Below are 19,542 nucleotides of genomic sequence, written 5' to 3'. Positions count from 1 at the left end.
CAGTTTAATATAACACTTGAATTACTACTTCTTTTCTTAAAGAAAAATTTTGGGAGCTTGACTGCTTCAGAATCATATGGCAAAAGGAGAGAACTGAGTCCTGCGGTTATCCTGTGACCTACACGTATCACACTCACTTGCTTTCTCGTTCACTGGCTCACTCCCTAGCTCATGAAATAAATATAATGTGTCTTCTTCCTTGTCCTGAATTAGTGGAGCAGTTGGGGTCTTTAGTGAAGTGTTCCTACACTTTTGGTTTCTATCTGCTCCCTCTGTGTATTAGGTGAAAGACAATGGGCATTGGAATCACAGACTTGGACTTTTATCCTAATTCAGCCACAGACTGAACAGGGCTAAGTTTGATTTCAAGTCACCTGTGTATATAACTTGAGTTTAACCTAACACTTTCCTATTCATTGTGAACCGTAACCCAACTTAGATGTATAAACAGACTAACTTATAACTAGAAGCCTGAGTCATAAGCCATAAATAGCCCGCTGTTGAACCCATCTTTACCATATCCATTTTGTCCCCTGCGATATGTTCCAACCACTAAAACTCAAATTTCACAAGAGAGTTTATTCAGAAGGGAAGCAAAAGTGAAAAGACGGAAGACCAAAGTCTCAGATCTGCCTCCTCCGACTGGATTTGAGAGTGTTTATGGGACAAAGAAGAAGACGTTCTAGGATATAGGGAAAGTAATTGGAGGGAGTAGGGAAGCATAAAGTAATTGTGATGTGTACATGAATAATCAAACAAAATGGCCCTTCATAAGACACATGTTCAGAAAACAGCAATATCCTGACTTCAAAGTAGTGTTTTGAGGCCTATGATGTTAAAAGATCACTCACCAAATGCAGTATAGGTTCCTGAAAAGCAATTCAGAAACTGTCATAGACTCAGACGTCAGTGGTGCTATCTGTAGGGAAGCTAATGTGTGTGTTACTCCTTGTCCTTGTCCTGAGGAATTAGTGATAAAGGCAAATGATTAAGCAAATGAAGCTACAGACTTTATTCCAGCTTTCTGCCAGTTCTACCGTGTTCTAAACAGACAGACTCACACTGCAGCCTCTCCGCTTCACCGCTGTCTTCTCTAGGTCACTTCCTCTTCTTAGCTATAAATATAACCTGCCCATGTGGTAGAACAGGAGTTTTCTAAACCATTTGAATCCAGACTGCTAACCAGTTCTAGAATTGCAAATAAACCCAATTAAGATCTGCAAAGCTAGATTTGTTAATTTTGTCTTTGAACAATAAGTAACTTAGAAGTTATTTAACTTTTTTAAATCTCTGATTTTTCAATTGTATAATGGTTGGTGTCTGGGATGAATAAATAATACCACATTGCTTTGCACTTATTAAATGTTAATCTCTTTTTCTTCCCCAAGTCAATTTGGATGCTCTACTGTTCTTGATATAACTGTTTGTCTGTATAATCACCCTTCTGGCTGGTTTCTTACTCCCAGCCCTTCTTATAGTGAATTGATGAGTTAGTACCCCACCTCCCCAAATTAGTCAGTTCTCCAACACCAGCTAACTCTCCTTAATTCATCTGCTCAGTTAGCTAGCATCAGACTGCACAGGTCAAAGGGCTTACCCACAAGATTGTCTTCACTTATAGCAAAGTCATAAATAGAAGTTATCAGAATGTCTGTCCAACATGGCTGCAAGTCTTAAAATTTTGTAATCTGAACAGTTTGCTTCTATTTGCTGGTACAATTGATGAACCCAAATGAAAGAGGCATCAGGTCAGTGGGAGTAGGTAGTGTACTATTTACATGTTCATTCTGGACATACCTCCTGCTGCTGGTGTGTGCACCAACCCATGTAGCCCAGTCATGTTTTTTAGAGAAGTTCTATTATGTAAGACAATAGATTTAGTCATTGGCCATTGATGATTAACTTAATCTCTAACCTCTCTTTCCTTCTCTTAAAACCTAGAGGTAGGGCTGAAGTTAAAAACTCCCTAATCATAGTTGATTCCTCTGGCAATGGTCTCATGCTGAAGATCTCTAGGAACTGACCAGAGTCACTTAATTAGTATAAAATCTGTATGGTTGAAAGGAAGATACTCCTGTCACAGAGGAGTCCCAGGGCTCTTTAGGAGACCTGTGTGAGGAACTGGACACAGAGACCAAATAGACGTATTTATTTTCACAGCTGTACAGAATTACTTCGGTCCCATTTTTTTTTAACCAAGCAAACCCCCCATTTCTAGTTACATTCATTTCATTTATAAAGCCTCATCTGTCCTCGAGCTAAAAGAGGCCTTTCTTCATTCACACTGTCCTTGTGTCATCTGCTTATGGAGCAGGCTTATGTTTTTCTCTGCAGCACAATGGCTTCTCTAGAGCAGGGTCTTTCCCATTCACTTTCTGTACCCTGGCTATCACCAAAGTGTACGGCCGGAGAGACCATCTCAGTAACTGAGGGAGTTGATATAGCTGCTTCCATGTCTCATGTTTGTCACACAGTCTTTATAAATCTTTGAATACATCATTTCTCTATAATCATTTGAAAGTTGTTAATTTTTAAAATTAGTACTTAGCAATTTGAGAGATTAGGCAACATTTTGAAGAGAAAAATAGAAAAATACTTACATTAGACTAAGGCAGTGCGTCTAATGTCTACCACAGTATCAGACAAATTCAGAAAAAATCTTTGTTTTCCCAAAGGAACTATAAAAACAAAAAGCCCCTAACATTGGCAGCACACATCTCATTTTCTAAGTGACTGCTCTCAGTGCTTCTACTGCTTAGCTCACATTTGCTTATAACAAAACTCAACACTTTCACTGTTAGCTTATTCCAAACATATATGTTTAAATGCACAATATGCCTCGTGTCGTAGAAAATGAAGATAGGAAAACGGAACGACTCAAACAGTCATGAGGTATAAAGAATTTGCCTTGTTAATCTCCTACCTCATGTTAACTCATGCACCTTACAGCTGTCTACACTGCTTTATTTTAAAGTGGGAAGTGTATAAACGAATGAGTGGATAGGAACAGAGAATGTGAAAGGACTTGATGGGTTTTAGGATATTTTCAAGTTTTAAAGGATAAAATGTTAAGAAATTTAAAATACAAGCTAATTGCATTTATGATTTAAATATATCATAGTATTTAATACAGTTTACTAAAGTAGTCTATAATTCCTTTGTGCTAATATAACAAAATGTCTTGGACTGGGTAATATAAATAATGGAACTGTATTTCCTCACACAGTTCTAGAGGCAGGTAAATTCAAAGTTAAGGTACTTGTGGTGTTTGGCAAGGGCTGGTATGCTCATAGGCTGTCTTCTCATTGTGTGCTCACGTGGTAGAATAGGTGACGTGCTCTCTGAGATCTATTTTGTATTGATACTAATCCTTGAATTATGCTGTTATTACTCATTCACCTCACAGAAGTGCCCACATTCTAGTGTGCAACATTGAGAGATCAGTTTCAATATGGGAATTTTGTTTTGGTGGAAACCATACAAAGCTTTACAATTTAGACTATATTATATTATATTTTATATTGTATTATTATATTATATATAATGCTATATATATATATATATATATATATATATATATATATATATATATATAAAAGCTTTTCTATGAACAAGGGCCAAAGTTTGGAATCAGAGATACAGTTGGTTGTAGTGGAGCTTGTGATTTTACATTGGGTATTTCTGTACTTAAATTCCTTGATCATAGGTATTTGTGGTTCTTACTTTTAGAAAAAAAAAAAGTTGTCATTTGGGGAAAGTGAGACAGCTCTATAGTTCAGTTTAGAGTTACTTCAGACTGTAGATTTTTTTTCTTTTCTGGAAATGGGCCAGACAGACTGTAGCAACTGTATCTTACTGCTGAAATATATGTCTGATTTCCCAATTATGGCCTCCCAGTCGTGTGTTATGAATTGTTAACAAAGATGAATACTTTTTACTCTTTGCTAAATTGTCAGGCCCCACACATTTTATAACTGATAGTTATGTAGCTTGTCATTCCCTGCGATTGTAGCGCTTGTTTTATTTCATGCTGGTTGGGGAGTGTCACAGAGTTTCATTCTTTTTCTGCGCATTTGTCTCTCCATCTGTGAGTGCAGCGTTTTGTTGATCCTTGCACATATTCAGTGTATCTGTCTATACTCTGACTGTGAATCTGTTAATCAAGCACTGTGCACTGGTTAGTGACCATTGTGCTCTAAAGTGAAGCGTCGCTATTGCAAGTACATAGGTAACATCTTGTCTACAAGTGAGCATATCCAAGTAAAAAGATTAGAATATGAGATATTTATAGTGCTATTGTGGTGGAGTTAATAAGATACTGATGGATCATTGTAATTAACTCAGTTCACTTATGTTCTTATGTACTTGGGCTTAATAATACTCATCCTATGATAGTGCAACAGAGAATGGGCACTTATTCATCCACAGGGATTATGCAAGATAATATAAGTCAGAGCATTTTATAAATGGTGGCACATGGTACAGTTGTGGGTCTGTCCTTCTGTTACTGTGCTCATTTGGAGCCCAGATGGTAGTGGCAATGTCATGCTGATGGGAGTAGGGAAGGAAGAGTTCACTGGTTCCTTTTCCAACTTCTTCCTTAAGGCTAACACTACCTTTTTCCCACAATAGTGCTTTCACGAGATTTTAAGTTATTCCACAGCACTCACAGACATGCTTGAATATCTACCTAACTCTAGGAAAGGAGGAGATAGATGAAAATATAATGTAGTAATTTACTAGCAAACACATTGAATTATATACAAATATAGTACCTTGCCAACATTGTCAGTAGTCCTGAATGGTTTGACTTTTTAATGTATAGATCATCCCCCATAAAATATCGGATTAATAATTTTTATGTTCCTTTTGTGACTATGCTAAAGAACTAAAATTATAGCTTATTATCCTTAATTAAGTTTTGGATCTTTGCTTTAGCAAATTATCTTTTACAAGCAATTAATTTCTCAATTTGTGACTTGCCTAAACCATCTGTTAAAAAACTTTCTTTAAAAGTAAAAGAAAACTTGATTTTTAGAGGAAAACACAAATACAATTGGCAACAAATAATAAATTCTGCTGGTTTTTTTTTTAAACCCTACAAAGAGAAGAATTTTAACCTCCTCACTGAAAGTCGGTATATTTCTGGGTCAGTGAGATGGCTCAGCAGGTAAAGGGACCTGCTGTACAAGCCAGACAATGTGAGTGTGACCCTTAGAGCCCAGGTAAAGGTAAAAGAGGAGGCCCAGCTCCGCAGAACTTCCCTCTCACTCCACAGGCATGGCATGGCATCAGCGCCCACGCCCTCAAATGTATTTCCCCTAAAAAGCAATGTGCTCATTAGTGTTTAAATACTTGCTGCTTATTCATTGCAGAAATACGGATGATACAATGTCGTGTGCAGTTATAAAATCACCACAATCATTAGTCTGAAGGAAATAAAGGCTGGACATGTATATCTAAACATACTACATTTGGTTACTCTTCTTAATCATTTTAAAACTCTTTATTTTTCCTATTTAGGTGTTTAGTACTTAAAACCTCAATATAAATTTTTAATGAATATGTTGCTTCTTGGTTTATCCAAGTTAATTTGTGATTAAAATATGAGAACTGAATTTCATAAAATTATATAAGGTAAATGAAAAAAAAAAGTTTTAGAAGCCTTGAATCAAGGTATTTATTAGTCAGTAGAGCTAAAATCACAGTGAGATTCATTTTCATGTTTACTCTGAAAGCCCCAAGTCTTAACCAGCATGATTTTCCTAAAAACAGTGTCTTGCGTTTCACTGTAGAGATAATGTTGTATTTCCTAGCTCTATGCATAAGAATAATGTGATCTTGGCTGCTTTTACTTGGCCTCTTTTGTCTTTTAAAAACGTGTCAGAATTTAAGAGCTCTATTACTCAGTTACCTCAAGCTACATACCCTTTGCTGAAATGTTATCATTTATAAGAATGGTTATATTGTTCTTGGATTAAATTTAAATAAAGATGGTTTCAATTTGAGTTTTTATTATAGCAACCTATAGCAATGCTTTGTAAGGTTTAAGTTCTAATGGCTATACTTGTGTGTGTACACATCTGTACACAAGTACATGGAGATCTGAGGTAAACCTCAGAAGCAGTCCTTTTTTTTTAAACAAAGAGCTCACTGAACCTGGAGCTCCCCCAATCTAGCAGACAAGGCCCAAGAAGGGATTCACCTGTCCCTGCCTCCGTAAGCACAGAGATTACAAATATGCATCAACTGGCCTGGCTTTTTATGTGGGTTCTAAGAATTGAACTCAAGGTCCTCTTGTTTACATGGCTACTTTTCTGTTGCTGTAATAAAGCATCATGACCACAGCAACTTATAAAAAACGAGCTTATTTGGGCTTACAGTTCCAGAGATGTCAGATCCATACTGGTAGGGACAGCATGGCAGGCAGCAGGAGCAGACAGCTGTGTGTTCACATCTTCAACCTCGAGCATGGAGGGTGTGAACTGGACATGGCAGGCAAGTTTGCCCCTGCCCCCGCCACCAATGTTGCCATGCCTGAGAAGGTAGCTTCCTGAAGAAGGGCGCTCACAAGTCTCAGGAAAGGTACCTACTAGGACCGTGACACGCCTGTGCAGACCCACTTCAGCAACATTTCTGCCACCAAAGCGGTTGCAGATGCCATTAGAACAAGCCATGGACCTAAAGGAATGAACAAAATGACTCAAGATGGAAAAGGAGATGTGACCATTACAAATGATGGTGCCACCATTCTGAAACAAATGCAAATATTGCACCCAGCAGCCAGAGTGCTGGTGGAACTGTCCAAAGCTCTTAGATGCAGGGGATGGCACCACATCGGTTGTCACTATTGCTGGCTCTCTTTTTAGACTCCTGTACTATGCTTCTGCACAAAGGTATACATCCAACTATCATTCCCAAGTCATTCAAGAAAGCTTTGGAAAAGGGTTTTGAAATCCTTACTGATGGGTCTTGACCCGACTGAGCAACAGAGAAACTGTTAAATAGCGCGACCACTTCATTGAATTCAAAGGTTGTCTCACAATATTCAAGTCTGCTCTGTCCAATGAGTGTCAATGTGGTGATGAAAGCGATCGGCCCAGCCACAGCTGCCAGTGTCCATCTTAGAGATATTAAACTGGTTAAGAGGCTTGGTGGGACAATAGATGACTGTGAGCTGGTGGAGGCCTCGTTCTCACACAGAAAGTGGCAAACTCTGGCATAACAAGATTTGGAAAGGCTAAGATTGGGGTTATTCGGTTTTGCTTTTCTGCTCCTAAAACAGATATTGATAATCAAATCTGACTATGCCCGGATGGATCGAATGCTTCAAGAAGAGAGAGCCTATATTTTAAATTTGGTGAAGCACGTTAAGAAAACAGGATATTAAAAAAGAAAGAAAGAAAAAGAAAACAGGATGTAATGCCCTTCGCATACAGAAGTCCATCCTAAGAGATGTGTTTATTGGTCTCACACTACATTTTCTGAATAAGACGAAGAATGTGGTGGCTAAAGACATTGAAAGAGAAGACGTTGAACTCATCTGTAAGACAGTTGGAACCAAACCAGTTGCTCACATTGACCAATTCACTGCTGACATGCTGGGTTCTGCTGAGTTGGCAAAGGAAGTCAGTTTGAATGGCTCTGGAAAACTATTCAAGATTACAGATTGTACAAGCCCAGGCAAAACAGTTACAGTTGTACGTGGTTCTAACAAGTTGGTGACTGAAGAAGCTCAGTGCTCCATTCATGATGCTCTCTGTGCTATCCAATGCTTAGGAAAGAAGAGAGCTCTTATTGCAGGAGGTGGTACTCCAGAAATAGAGTTGGCCCTCAGACTGACTAAGTACTCTCAAACACAGCCGTGTGGAATCACACTGTATTCGTGCTTTCATGGATCCTCCGGAATTCATTCTATCTATACTAGCTGAAAATGCTGGCCTGAATCCCATTTCTACTGTAATAGAACTAAGAAACCTCCATGCCCAAGGAGAAAAAAACTACAGGCATTAATGTCCTAAAGGGTGGGATCTCCAACATTTTGGGAGGAAATGGTTGTTCTGCCTCTGTTGGTGTCAGTCTGTGCTTTGACCCTAGCAACTGAAACTGTGAGGAACATTCTGAAAATTGATGATGTGAGAAATACTTGATAATCTGGATAAGGCTGACCAACTGGCACCATAATCAACAGAAATACTGTGGTTATAGAATGAAAGACAATCGCCCTGTTCCTTGTCTAGAAGCTTGCTTCTTCAGAGTTTTTGGACATTGTCTTCCAGTTGGCATTTGTTTGAAATTGTATTGAAACAACTTAATGAAAATATTAAATATTTGGTTTTAAACTCAAAAAAAAAAAAGAAAGAAACAAAAGAAAGGAGTGCCCCCCCCCCCCCCCCCAGTGAAGCGCTTCCCCAGCAAGCCTGCCCTACTGAAACCTTCCAAAGAGCATCACCAGCTAGGGACAAGTGCTCAGTGCCTGAGACTATTGGGGACACTTCTCATTCAAATCACCACACATCACGAGCACTTTACTGACAGAAGTATCTCCCTGACCCCACACTTTAGTGATTTTTCTTTAAACATAATGAATATACCTACGTGCCTATTAAGGTAACCATTGTTTGGTATCTACACTTGTACTCAAGTACTTCATTTTCATTCATTTGCATTAGTCTGACTTGAGTTCTGGGTTTGTTTTTTCTGCTTTGCCAGTGTGAGATAGGATTACCGTTTAGGCTTAGTGGTTCTCTCTTTAGTGGGTTGATGATCTGGTAGAAGTAATTTTCTACTCAAGAAGCTTTATACAAATGTTATACGAATATAATAGAAGCTGTACCAAGGAGCCAAACCAGCTTATACAAACACGTGTTCTTCCTGACCACATAGCTGAAAATACTGTTTCCGTGTATTTTGTGGTTTCTTTGAGAATTTATCAGATGCATTAAGTGTAACTTCAAAAACATACCGAATTAAGAGCAACAAATATCATGCCCCTGTCTATACAATTGCATATCCACCTGTACATTTGTAAAGTGATATAATTTATAATGGTTTTAAACAGCTTTTTGTGTGTTTTGTATGTAACTTTAAATCTTGTTCTTCCATACACTGCACCTGTGAAAAATTGATGGTTTGGAAAAGTTTACGACCAAATTGATTGCTTCTGAATTTTAACATGTTTGCATTCTATCAGAACAGTCAAAGCGTATGTTCAGGGATGGCGTGCGGGTATGGTATAGCAGAAGTTGGTAGAGCACCAAGAACAAATCACTCAGTTGGCAGTTTTGCCAAGAGTCCTGGTGATAGACACAATGTTAATATCATCTTTGTGTTCCATTTTGACACCATTCCATTTGAAAGCAAATTATGAAAAATATAGATCATGTATATATATGAATGAAAGTATCATGAATTCATGTAATTAGACATATGATTAATGTTAGTTCTTTAAGAAACAGAACCCCCCAGATTCAGAGTTTCCTTGGTTAGGAAATGTAATTTTTAAATTGTTGTTAATAATTCTAAAAACAGGTAATCATTTATTGAATAAATGCTGAGTGCAAAGTACTCTAATCAGTTTGCATGTCTCTGTCACTTAAACCTCTTTCAGGTAAATATGTTATTATTATCTGCACATAGACAAAAATGTAGCAGTATAGTAAATAATAAAAGTAATTTTAAATGTAACTAATGTATATTATTTAAAAACACATTACAGTAGTGTTTCAATTTCGTGGGTATAATGGGATCCATGGCTCTGCACTTCAGATACCTCTAAAGTATCTAAAGGACACTAACATATGAAAGCCTCATACTAGGTCATTGCTTCCTGATTTAAGTGTATTAAGGAAAGTAGGGTAAGTAGGACAAAGGTCCTGGGTGGGTATGTTTCACACAGGCGTTATTGGGTTGCACTGGTTGTGATGGAGAGTGGAGAGGACTCTGGAGACTGCCTTTAGATTAGGACAGGCTTCCAAAAGGAAGTTGGTTCTAGATAGGTTGCATAGGCTATGCGACGTTCATTCTGTGTCACAGTGCTGGAGCACCAGCTTTCAGCTACATCTCTTTTCTTCACTAAATTGTGCCTGGAGACTGGATACTCTACCCTCATGCTCCTCTCCTAGTATGTTAGTCTTTAAGGCATACACATCTTTGATTTGTTGATTCACTCCTTTAAAACTCTTGAATGAACCAAGGGGATAGAGTACTTCCTAGGTAAACTTTGACAGCCTGAACCTTATAGTTTGTGAATTGTCCTTCTCAGTCTGCCTGCCCTCACATGGAATTACCTACGTTTTTATAATGTGAACACCTCTTTAATGTTCTCTTCCTTTATTGCATTTTACTGACTGGCCAATTTTTGGGACTTGTGTGTATGTGACTTAGAATTTGAAAATCAACATTAAGATGGTATCCATAATTAAGGATGATTTTAGTAAAAACTGTAAGAAAAGCAAAAACAGAAATTGTTTAGGTATACCATGATTATAATAAGAATCTGTTAGTAAGTATTTTTCTGTTGTGTAACACAGTGGTCTTGTGAGTCCCTCGGTGAATTCCTGGTGTGTTTCAGTGTTCAGTATAACAGAATTGCATTTGAAGGGGACAAAAAGCTCTCAGAGGCTCTATCGAGTCAGGCAGATTTACAAACAGAAAATTCCATAGGCTTGAAGAGGCTAGTTTCCTTTTCTCTGCAGATCATTTAATTTACACATCAGATCTAATTGTCACTTGATCTTTTTTTTGCTCTAAGTGTTAGATCTTTTATGCTTTAAAACACTGCAGGATCTTTGTTCAAGTAGCATGTGGCCTCTGTTAGGTTGTTAGAACGGAGTAGACCGTTAAGACTGCCTCTTCCCTTACGTACTCTCAGTGACTCAGTTGTGTGATGACTGAACGAACCTTGATTGCTCATAGTTCTATCTATCCAAATATCCAATTACAACATTTCAAATTAAGATAAATTTTTAATATGTGCGTGGCTCAGTGAGTAAAAGTGACTTTTTAAAGTGTTTCTGTACAATCCCAAGACAGGCATTTTAAGTAGCTTTTAATTAGTTTCCCACACATAAATGCAAGTGAGAATTGTGCAGTTTTCTGCTTGTCATCAGCTGCCTCTTCTCCTCAGTCTTCACCATGTTTCACTAACCATGTCCGTCTGTTGTGTCGTATTAAGAATCTGTAATCCATCAGTTCATACTTGTCGAGGAGCGTTGTGTAAGCGCTTCGTGTAAAAAGAAGATGAAGTGAAACCCCCAAGGTTAGGACTTGTTTTCTTTTTCATTGAAGATGCAACTACTTCAGAAGATAATTTGAGTATGAAATCTGATTTCAGAATACATAGTCATTCCTTTGAGAGAAATAATGAAATCAGATTACATGAGACACTATTCTCAATGCATTAATCATATGTCAGTGGGTCCTTCAAATATAGTTCAGTGACAATTAAGAATTAGTTTTAACAAAATGTCTCTTGGTTTTCAGACAGTAGAATCTCACCACATAGACTAAGACACTTCAAGCTTACTCTGTAGCTTTAGCTGGCCTTGAACTTAGTCGGCCTGAACCTCAGTACTAGCATTACAGCACCATACTGGCTTCAGTGTTGTATTAGCTAATGTTTTGTGTGGAGAGTGTGTGTTATTTTGGCTTTGTGTACAGGCTCTTATCAACGACAGTGGCAGTAGTTAAGACGTTATTGAAACGAACAGCAAGAAAAGATTCATTCTATGGTGTAATGGTCAGCACTCTAGATTCTAAAGGAGCAGTAGTCTGAGACGCCTCTCTTTCCATGCACTAGGTAGAATTCTCATTTCTATGATCTTATGATCTGTGTATACCTTTCCATGCTATTCATGGTTGTACATAACTATATGTTACAGTTCTGTTTCTCTGCCAAACTGAACTCTTTGGGGCCAAAGAGTTTTTCTTACTTGTATTTCTGTCTTCTGTACCTGGCAGAGTGCTGTGACAACTTTTTTTATTAAGTGACTGAAAGAATTGATTCTTTAACATTAGTAGTACTGATGTGAAGTAAGACTTGGCCAAATCTATCTTGTATTTATATTGATTTTAAGTATTTTCCTGTTGCTAATGGCTCTAGAGAGTATATAACTTCTGTCTCTCTGTTTGTCTCTTTTTTCTTTCTTTCTAAACAGTTTTTTTTTTTTCCTTTGTATCCACAGCTGTCCTGGAACTCCCTCTGTAGACCAGGCTAGCCTTGAATTCAGAGATCTACCTACCTCTGCTTCCCAAAATACCTGGATGAGAATATATAATTTCTTAACTTACCAAGATGTTTCAATATCCTAAACATACTTATATGAAGATAATTTGTTCAGATAACAAATAAGGCCCTAGTTTAAGGGTACTAGTAGCCTAGTTCTTATGTTGTTTCAGGCTGGTTTGTTATCTATTACCCATACATATGAACAACTCACCAGTTCCTGTTAGTGCTCCAAGAATAATGTATCAACTCCTTTTAGAGAACCTCACTAAGATTAGTGGAAAGACACAGGAGCAGCAACTCATCATGCAGAATGACCCATTCAATTTGTTTTTGAAACATTTTTACTAGTTATGCTAAATTTCCTCCACATTTTTGTTTTGTGTTTTTATTTACATACAGTATGTTATATTTACTATCAATTTTACTGACATTTCAAATAAAATGAATCATGATATGAATTGCCTAATTCCTATTTGATTTTCTAATTTGGTTATCTCAGAAACTTTTATTTTATTAATATAATACATTATTTGTGTTCTAGTCTGTCTTAGTCTGTTTTGTGTTGTTATAGCATCTGAGTAGGTAACTTAGGAATAATAGAAATTTATTTCTGATGTATTTAGAGGCTGGGAAGTCTAAGTTCTGAGCTTACTCAAGAGAACCTTTCATACTTTAGTGAGAAGTAATATGCATATTCAAATAGTAAAAGATAGAAAAGGTCATATCATAGACCAAAGACTGCAGGAAGCTTCATTTCTTGGGGTTTTTATCCTGTTCAAAGAGAGGAGCCTTGGGGGTTTGCAACCCCATAAGAATAATACCAACCAACCAGAGCTCCCAGGGACTAAACCACTATTCAGAGAGTACACATGGATGGACCTATGGCTCCAGCTGCATATGTAGCAGAGGATGACCTTGTTGGGCATCAGTGAGAGACTCGATGCCCCAGTGTAGGGGAATGTCAGGATGGGGAGGCGGAAGAGGGTTGGTGAGTACCCTCATTGAAGCAGGGGTGGGGGATGGGACAGGGATTTATGGAGAGGAAACCGAAAGGGGGATAACATTTAAAATGTAAACAAAATATATCCAATAAAGAGAGAAAGAGGAACCTTGACCTATTCACCTCATTAAGGCCCCGTTTCTCAACACCAGCACTGACAGTGAATTGCAACACTTGAATTACAAATCATAGCACATACTACATTTAGATCTTCAGCTAATACAAATTACCCTCTATAGTGTAAAAGTCCTTGAAAAGGACTTTCTTGAAATTCCAGTGTCCTTTTGTTTTCCAATAGCCTCATAATAAATTTGTGACTGTTTATTGGGCATTTATGACTTGTTAGTCATAAATAGAGGAAGGGAATAGAAATGGTATATCTTGTCTGTTTCCCACATTCTTTCCTGGTCCCTCCTTTCCTCTCTCACCACCCCTTTTTCTCCTCTGCCTCACTGAAAGTCAGATTTTTTTCTCTTGAAAAATTCTATTTTAAAGAGAATAGTATCACCCATGTAGCTTAGGTAAACGATGGGACCCTGAGCCCAACCCTTTTTAGGGGATGCCCAGAATAGGGTTATCAAGATGTCTCCTGGGAATTCAGAGGCAAATTAGTCATTGTCATGTTGTGAAGTAGAGTTTAAAATAAGAGAGGGTCTTTCTTTGTTGTACGTATTGGCTTTCAAATCTCTTAGAATATCTAAGACCCACTCTTGTCTCAGTAGCTAACTTAAAGAGCAAGGAGGAATTTTTTGCATGAGATGGTGTTTGATTTGAAATGTGAAAGGCTGTTGAAAGCATGTGTTCTGCTTGATGTGTGATATGTCCCTGGATAGTACTTGGGTTGCTGCTGCCTTTTTTGGTAAATTTTCTTTTAGGAGTCATGTTCTTCCTGTTTTGGTAAAGTATTGGAGAGTTTGGAACCTTTTAGGGATTTTTCATATTTCTACTTTTGATTTGTTCGTATGTTGAACTTATTAATCAGAATAGAACATACAGCTGCTTCAGAAATCTGTAACTCCTACAAAGAATTTAGATCGTATGCAGTGGGTGTGGCTTCAGTGAAGGTAAAAATGAGCAAACTACACAAACGGGAAATTAGGAGGTTGTCTGCAGAACAAAGCAGCTCAGCCTGACTGGAGCAGATGGGGGCGGAAGGTGGGCAGTGGGAGGAGATGGTAATAGGAAAAGAGAAAGAAGGGCATACCAGAGTGAGGGAGGCTGTGTGCTGCCGGCTCTCTGTGCCAACTAGACAACGGATAACCTGTGCTGATTTCATCTCCTAGGCAGGGAAGAACTGTTCAGTTTCTAAATAGAGAAATGACATGCCCAGAGTTCTTCAGAAAGATTCATTTGTATCAGAACTGGGAGATAGAAAACCATAGCAATACCCTGTCAGGAACCTGAGTGAATTTAATCAGCACTAATGTGAGATAGTATTGACAGAGCTTACCTGGAGAGAAGGAAGTGAGAGAAAAAAGACACAAGATGGGAGGCAGCTGCAGAGAGAGGTGTCAGGCTGTTGGCTGACTTCACAAGCATAAGAATGAAAGAAAGGGGAAAGTGTGGTCAGAGATTGAGACATACATGCTGGTGCAGAACCCTTTACTGTCTGTGGACTATCTCTGACTCTTGGGAACTGTGTTCTCTTTTAAGGCAGTGTGCAGTGCACTAATTATGCAGCCATTTCCTTTTCTAAGTGTCTGTGTAGTCTTCCTTGTGGTGTGCTGTCATTGAAGCCATTTTTAAATCCCTCATCCCTCTCAGCTTTAATCTTCGTTTGAAATTTTAGCCTAATTAGCTTTTTGTTTTCCTTGTACCCTGTGTAACGTGGAGCACTCACAACCCAACTCTTTATGGGATGCACAGAGGTATTAACATGTCTCCTGAGAATTCAAGGGCAAGCAAGGCAGCCTCTCTGAGCCTTCCTGGGAATTAGAAAGTCGAATGACGTCTCCTAAAGGAATGGCCCTGCTCTTTTAACAGCCTTTCTTTCTTTCTTGGCGCTGTTGTCCTCTATTCCTCTGTTCTTCTGCCTCCCATCTTTTTCCCTGTCTGCTCTCACACGTTCCCTGTTCATATATACTGTCTCAGTTCATTTCTTCACCACTGACAGCTTCCTCTTTATCTCTCATTTTCCCAAGAAAATCTGATGCAGCTAACTCCCTTTTTCTTTTCTACTTGTTTGTTTGTTGTTTGGTTTTGGTTGTTTTGGTTGTTTATTTGTTTGTTTGTTTGAAACAGGGTTTCTCTGTGTAGCCCTGACTGTCCTGGAACTCACCTGTAGACCAGGCTGGCCTCAAACTCATTGAGCTCTCCCTGCTTGGGATAGCTGGGGTTAAAGGCACCCACTGCCACCCACCTGGTTTAACTTTCTTTTCAATCAACTCACAGTGTCTCTTCTGATCAAGCAGCTTTTCCTTTCAAGTAGTAAAAACTGTCTCAGATTGGCTGTGGTGTGAGGAAATGTCTTATCTCCCACAGTAGGAAGGCCAGAGGAAAGGCAGCCTTCAGAGATAGTTAATACTACTACACTCAACGATGTTTTCTTGAGAACCCCACGCTCTAAATCCCCTCCCTTTGCCATCCTCGGTGTCACATGTAACTTTTGGTAGAATGTCCCTACTAATGGTACCTACAGCAGAAAGTGACCATTGTTTCCTTTGGCTTTCTCTCAGAAGTGAGATGTCTCTAAAGTCTCAGGTTTTGTTGGCTGGGTTTGTAGTTAGAGATATATCTGTGCTCATGGACTGATATGAGATAGTAAGTACCCCCAAATTGCACCATCCCTAAGCCCAGTACTGGCAAAGGAAATATCGAGCCTCTAAAACTGACTGGGCTCATCTTGCTGAGTCAGCCACTTTCCTCTGAGGTAAATGAAGGCTTACCTGGAGAGAGGAAGGGAATAGCAATGATGTATCTTTTCCATCTGTCTCTGGCTCTCTCTTCTAGTCTCTCCTTCCCTCCCCTCCCCACTTATTCTCTCACCACTCTTTCCCTCCTCAGCCTCATCCTGTCCCCTCTCCTTCCTTTCCCTCCAGGGCCTCATATAACTTAAGCCAGCCTCACACTTACTGTGTAGCCAAGAATAACCTTGACCTATTATTCTCCTACATCTACCTCTTTCTCAAGTGCTGGGATTACAGGCAGGTGACACCACACCTGGCTAACATGTCTTTTAAAGTGAAAGTTACTGTGGGAATGTTGCCTGGGGAAAATTAGTTTCACCAGTATAAAAGACTATACTATAATTATCATTCAGTCAGGTGTGTGCATATGTCTCATTCAATACACATTTAATGCATAGAAATAGTATAGTATGTGCTGTGCTTTGGATGAGCTTTCCTCACAGTTCATATGATAAAACCCAGTGTGGGTTATTGGGCATTGGTGGAGTCTTTAGGAGCTGAGGCTTTATGAGAGGTTACTGGGACTATGCCCCAAAGAGGGATGTTGGGTCTCTAGTCCCTTCATGTTACTCTTTCACTTTGAGCTGCCACAAGATGAGCAGCTTCCTACTCAAGTGTTCTCTCACCAATATGTGCCACCCCCTCAAGGAGCTCAAAGCAAAGGGTCACTCAAACTGGGATAGTACTAGCCAGAAGTAAGTTATTTCAGAAGTTTTATAATAGCATGCAACTGGCCAGTGCAGTTTATATGCAGTATAAAGCAAGGCTGTTTTAAACTATGAGAGAGGCATAAATGGGTGTATAGGGCTCCTGAAGTATAATGAGTATAGGATTTTTTTGCTTTTTTCTTTCCTTCTTTTTTTTTTCTTTTTAAAGACAGTCTCACTGGGTAGCCTAGCTCACTGTGTAGATCAGTCTGGCCTCAAACCTACAGAGATCTGCCTGCCTCTGCTTCCAAAGTGCTGGATTTAAAGTCACTTTTTTTTCTTACTTACTGTCTGTATTCTTAAAGGCACAGTTCTTCCACAGAAGTTTTTTCATAGTGAAGCACTTTGGTTTTAGTGAATAATGCATCTTACTCTGTTGCACACGATAAGCACACCAGACAAGAGAATGGTACCAATAAGACATAATTTTCTAGGACTTCATCCTAATATATTCACTATTCAATCCATGTTATCTAATGTGATTTCCAGGATTAACTTCTAGAGAGGAGAGTCTGTCTTTGCAAGGTCAGCATCATGCTAATTTGTGCATAGTGGTTACAAGGGTGAGTCTACAAGTCCTGAGTATCTGCATTTACCCCCACCACTTTGGTTTGGTATATAAGCCGAATGTCCAGACTACAGCCGCACTAAAGAATAAAACTGTGCAGGAGGGCTATGTTTGGTAGTGTGTGTTTATGCTCAGCACTTAAAAGGTAGAGCAGAGGCAGGCAGATCTCTGTAGGTTCCAGGACAAAACTCATTTACTTAGCAAGTCCCAGGGTTACATAGAAAGACCCTTTCTCAAAACAAACAAAAAGAACCTGGAGGAAAAACTACAAAAGAAAAATTAAAGTAGGTTAGAAACTCTTTTAAAATATCTATAATAATATATAATAATAAAATAATATAGTTTGGGCTTGCTTTTTTTTCCTTGTTTTCGGCAAGTCAACAAGGGTGGTCTTCAAATTAAACTCAGGGCATTGTTCCTGCTAGGCAAGTCCATTCCCAGTTGGTATCTTAGTAAACCTTGTTGGTAAGGAGGAGCCACAGAATGTAGAGGATGCAGGAAGGGCATCAAGGTCTTTTAGGGTTCATCTAGAACCTTAGTGGCTATTTCTTTTTTTATTTTGGTATTATTGTCATTGTTATTTATGTTTTTGTTTTTATTGTTATTCTACTTACTTATTTATTAGAGATAGGATTTCCTATGTGTGACCCAGGATTTGGTAGTGTACCAGGCTGCCATGAGATGAGTGTAAAACAAGGATGGTTTATAACTAAATATGAGTCATGAGAGCTGAGACTTAGAAAGGGCCAGAGACCACTATTGTGTTTGCCATGGACTTTAGTTTTTCCCTTTGCTGCTTCCTGGGATGATAGATTACGACTGGGTGTCAGAACCTTGGAGAGTTCCAAACAGCTCGTTTGAATGTGGCTGCACTTACCCTCAAGGCCAGTTGGACAAAAGGCTGTCTCCTGTGATGCCAAAGCAAACCTATATGTTTTTTCATGGAACCCCCAGCATGTACTAGCACTAGACCACAAGAAGATCAAGGAGGAGACACTAAAGATTTCAGCTCATCTTGTGGAACAGCCAGACCTGTTTTAATTGCCACAAGGTGTCTGATAAACTGTGATCTGACAAAAAGGAACAGGAGTTGGTTTCAGAGGTTCCCAAGACACTGTCTAGAGCATGGCTGTATTTACTTGTTCATGATCTTTTGTAAAAGTTAATTGAGATCTTTATGGGGTTGAAAAAGGGATGCTCTAATTTAAATCAACCCTTGTATGTTGGTAAATGGTTATATTTAAAACTAAAAGATTGTAAAAAATAAGTTATCCTCTGACCTCCACATGCAAAACACCTTGTATATACATACAAACAGAATAGTAAATAAACACATAATCGAAAAAATGCTTTTCACTGTATGTTTCTAAAAGTTGGTGGTAACAGCAACAACAGCCAACAACAGATTTCCTAATATCAGCTGTGGGCACCCCACACTTTTTTACTTCTAATGTTAATAATCTTGTTTTGTGATACTAAAGAAAATCTAAATACTTAAATTTATTATTGTTAGCTTCTTTCTCCTTAGTTTGAGGAATTTGTTGTGGTTTTTACATCAGACTGATAACTTTGTAGTGTTTCAGTTAAAACTTTAACTGTTTATTTTTTGTTTTATTTTAATTCTTGAAGTGATCTACAATTATGATTTCATATTAGGCCTAAAAGAGAAACTTAAAGATAAATTTTTGGAAAAAACTATTTAGCAAATATTGCAGGTAATACTAGCCAAGGACATAAAAATAATAAGACAAAAATAATCATAATATATTAATGCTTTGTGTCACAGAACCCAAGTACAGTCATTATCTTGTTAGACTATTTGATTTAGTTTTGTTTTATTATTTCGTTGTAAGGATAAGGTATCTGTGTTGCTTGGGATGGCCTGGAACCCAGTAGAAAGCTCCACCTTCAGAGTTCTGGGATCACGGCTGTAGGCCACCATGCTGAACTTCTTATATTGTTGGAAGAAAAAGAGGGATACCGCAAACTTTCTAAATAACTAAGTGATTTACAGTGCCTAAAATGAACATGGGGAGGGGAGAGGAATTATAGGCATGTGGTAACAAATTTCTAAGGTTACATTAGCACTCAAATCAGATTTTAGAGACAAGATTTTATTAAAGATGATAATG

The 19,542-nt window shown here is 38.4% G+C and overlaps 1 protein-coding gene and 1 pseudogene across 3 annotated transcripts in view; both read left to right on the top strand.

The window, feature by feature from the left end:
• The window catches only part of SIK2 (salt inducible kinase 2), a 95,456-nt gene that overhangs the window by 22,657 nt on the left and 53,257 nt on the right, over nucleotides 1-19,542 (top strand). The window lies entirely within an intron of this gene.
• Nucleotides 6,420-8,150, top strand: LOC308430835 (T-complex protein 1 subunit delta-like; annotated as a pseudogene). The gene is made up of 2 exons: nucleotides 6,420-6,545; nucleotides 6,597-8,150. The product of its transcript is annotated as a T-complex protein 1 subunit delta-like (transcript).

The sequence above is a fragment of the Micromys minutus genome (genome assembly GCF_963924665.1).
Source record: "Micromys minutus genome assembly, chromosome: 16".
Lineage (NCBI taxonomy): Eukaryota > Metazoa > Chordata > Mammalia > Rodentia > Muridae > Micromys > Micromys minutus.
This window is presented reverse-complemented; position numbering and strand designations above follow the sequence as displayed.